General features: G+C 40.6%; 1 pseudogene; it reads right to left on the bottom strand.

The window, feature by feature from the left end:
• Positions 1-1201: 1201 nt before the first annotated feature.
• Positions 1202-2487, bottom strand: LOC120859174 (annotated as a pseudogene).
• Positions 2488-3800: the final 1313 nt, after the last annotated feature.

The following is a 3800-nucleotide window of genomic DNA, read 5'->3' as shown; positions in this document are numbered from 1 at the left end:
GTGAATCAAATTCCCCTCTTGATCATTCCACAGGAGGCACACAGGCACCAGGTCTCATTCTCTTAACTAACTCTGCTTCTCCAACTGCAGTCTATGATACACAGGGCCTGCTTGATGCTTGCAAGGGTATCTCACCAAACACAGGCATTTTAACCGTTGGCTCCCTTGAGATGTCCCTGGGCTAGGTAAAAACACTCTGAGACAGTGCGCCTTCTACCTTGGCTCTATGCCTGGAGTGAATGTATGCCTCTTCCTCGACTGGCACAAGAAGCCACAGCTCTTCACGGATTAAACCCCCTTGTCTGGTCCAAACTCACATCATAGCTGCTCCATCGACTTCTCCACAGCACGCTTTCAGAGCCCCGTTATCTCAGATCAGCACAAGAGGCACTTCAGAGAGTGCGGCAGCACAGGGGTCCATACCGTAACAAAGACATGCAAATCTGGCTCTATAGTTGTTACTGAGATCTTCAAGGCTTGAAAACAGCTCAAAATTACCTTGCTAAAACACTCCACACATGATATGTATAGTAGAGCTTTGGAACTTACAAGTAGCATGAAATAGCAAAATAGGTTGTGACTTTTCCTTTCTCCACTCCTCTCATTCTCTCTCTCACACACGCTATGACAATTATGTGAAAAACAGATAACAGATTTTTAAGTAACATCTCAATATGCAGATCAAACAAAACTGTACTTCCTGCATTTAAAACAAACACACAGAAATTACCCATCGGTTTCCCTATATTTGATATTACTGAATAATGCTATAATTTTATTTTTCTGTTTCTAATGCGGTTTTTAACTTTGACTGAAATACTTGCTTCAGACTTACTCAAAGTAGAGTTAACTTTGTTTTCCTTTTCTTGACCTCCGACTTTTAGATTTGGGGGGTGGTGATTCAGAACCAGATGTGTTCACAGTAATGGATGCTACTTCCACCAATCCTGGCTGAAGGGGTTCCAGTGATACCTGAATAACAACTTTTGTTTCAGCAGATAATCCTTCTAGCTGCTTAGGCTTCTTAAACATTTGATGACATTGGGTCTTGTGCTCCATTTTCCCTTTGAAAGTTAAAAACTGTAGCCGACATTTGGAACACTGGTGAAAACTCTTTTCCCAGTGCCCTCTATAGTGACGTCTGTATGGTGCTGCAGTTTTAAAAATTTTGAGACAAAATGAGCAAAGCAAATTCTTAGTGTTACCATGGTATGCTCTGAAATGTGCATCCACATCTGCAAAAAATGATGATCTGTAACTGCAAACCTGGCATACATAGGGCATTTCACCAGGCTTATGAGTGTCTTTCATGTGCTCTAAGAGAACCTGATCTGTCTCAAAGGACAATTCACAGATTTGACAGACTGCGGAGGGCTCCTGGGGAGTGTGGACACCTTCAACGTGACACTGCAGCTGGAAGGGAGTAGGAAACTGGCGGTGGCAGTGCTGGCAGGTGGTGTGGTATTTCCAGCTGTCACCTCTCAGCCTCTCAAGTTCCAAGTGGTGCTTCATGTGATTCATAAACTTGACATTTCTTAGAACTTTCCAGCAGCTGAGGCATTTAAAGGCTGTGTGAGTCTTCGGGTCTGGCTGCCCAACCCCTATATGCTCTCCATAGTAGAAGTCACGAAGTAACACAATCAGATTTCCTCCTGTGGCATCAACAATCTTGTTTGGACTTGCTAAACTTGGAAAATCAGTTTTTGTCAGTCCATTTCCCCCTAAAGGTCTTACAGGCTTGCAATGAACATTGTCCTTTGCCAAAGGTGTTGGACAAGGTTCTCCATGCTGAACATGGCTTAGTGAGGTATGGACATGGTCTGGTGTGCTTTGCTGAGTAGTCACTGGATGAACAATACCTGAAGGGGAAAAACCTAAAGAATGTTCCCCTATCATGCCATCGCTGAGTTTAGGCCTTTTGGGATTTGTGCTCTTTGTTTCCAAAGTGAAAACTCGCTTTGATACATGAGGACTTTTATTCATATCTCCTGCAGAAACTGCTGTTGCTGCTGGATGCTGCAATGAGCTTGGGAAGGTAATCAAAGAAGAACGTAACTCCTTTGAGAAGCTATTAGGTACTATTTGTGGAGAAATATTTTCATCATCAGCTTGAGACAAAGGTTCAATAATAATAGGACTACCTGTTGATCTTGATTCAGAGTCAGAAACCCGCAAGACACTCTTTGCTTCTGATGTAGGAGTCACATGACTAACAGGCTGTAATTTGTGAGCGTTACCTTTCCTGAAGTGACCATACCTTTTTCTCCTTGACCAAGAACCTGGGGTGACTCTGTTCAGTATGTTTGAAACGACCGGTTTTGAAGCTGAGGTCATCCCAACAAAGATCACATCAGCATCTTCATTTACATCTTCCACTCCAACCAAGATCACTTCATCATCATCATCATCTACTTGTTTGGTTTCTCCCTCGCTCTTCCGTAGTTCTGGCTCTTGTTCTTCTTCACGTAACATACATGGTGGTTCCATATTGTTAATACACTTTTTCATTCTTACAGGGTGCGGCCACAAGTCCCAGTGCTTCCTTTATACAAACTGCCACCTAAGTATAAACATACTACGTATTAGTTAAGTACAGAAAAATGTGCAATTTGATTATCTCCAAAACTCTAGGGTTAGTTATAAACACCCTTATCTTACAGACAAAGACACTGAGTGTCAAAGAGACTGAATGACAGCTGAAAAACCTATGACCAGAAGTCTACAGCACGCTAGAATCATAGCTTTCTCCCATGTTCACTTTGATCTCTTCTATTTAAAAAAAGAAAGAAAAAAAAAAAACACACCACCACTACTGATCATTAGGTGAAATCACATGTAAAGCACGAGTAGTTTTACAAAAGCACTATGGTACAGTGTTGAGATACATGGACTTTGGAGTCAAAGAGGATTAAGTTGGAATTCTAAGTTAACCACACACCAGTTGCATCTTCTTGGGCAAATTTATAACTTTTAAACGTGTTTCTGTATCTTAAAGACAAACATGCTTATTTCTTAGACTTAAGGTTAACAGCTCTTTTTGAAAGGCATCAGCTATTCAATGGCATCTTATTTTGTAGTAAACTTGCAAGAAAATGTCTCTTAAATGCACATTACAACTGATTCACAAATCCTACTTTCATAAATCTTAATAAAGAAAATAGGTAGCAAATTCAAAGTGGAAAGTATCTATACACAGTTAACAAACAGCATAATTCAATGTCAAGCACTTAACACAGGCCTAGGAAATAGAGAATGAACTCTCTTGATAATCTCACCCCAATTCCACACTGATATATCCTAAATTTCTCCCTCTAATCCTGGCTAAACTTAAATCCAATAATGCTTTATCCTTTACTCCACAGGTCTCTTCCCCACATAGCAGGCAAAGTGATGCCACTATTTCTCTCATCCCAATATCAGACAGAGACATCACACACACACACACAACCGATATCCCTTATGAACCCAGGTGAAAGAGTCCTTAACAAAATACTGGCAAACAACACCTAACAACATATAAAAAAGATTGTATGCCATGATCACGGGATTTACGGAGGTATGCAAAGTTGGTTCGTTATATGAAAATCAATCAACATTATGCCGTTTTAAAACAATGAAACAAAAAAACACATCTGCCAGCAGAAAAAGCATTTCCCTGAATCGAGCACCTTTGCATAATAGGGGTTACAGAAGCACTTAATAACTAAGAACAGAAGAGAACTTTCTCAATCAAAGGCTACCTGTAAAAGACCCACACCTAACATCATAGTTAATAACGTAAAACTGAAAGCTTTCCCTCT

Source organism: Oryx dammah, unplaced genomic scaffold (assembly GCF_014754425.2).
Source record: "Oryx dammah isolate SB20612 unplaced genomic scaffold, SCBI_Odam_1.1 HiC_scaffold_115, whole genome shotgun sequence".
Lineage (NCBI taxonomy): Eukaryota > Metazoa > Chordata > Mammalia > Artiodactyla > Bovidae > Oryx > Oryx dammah.
Note: the sequence above shows the minus strand (reverse complement) of the source record. Positions and strands in the feature narration are given on the sequence as shown.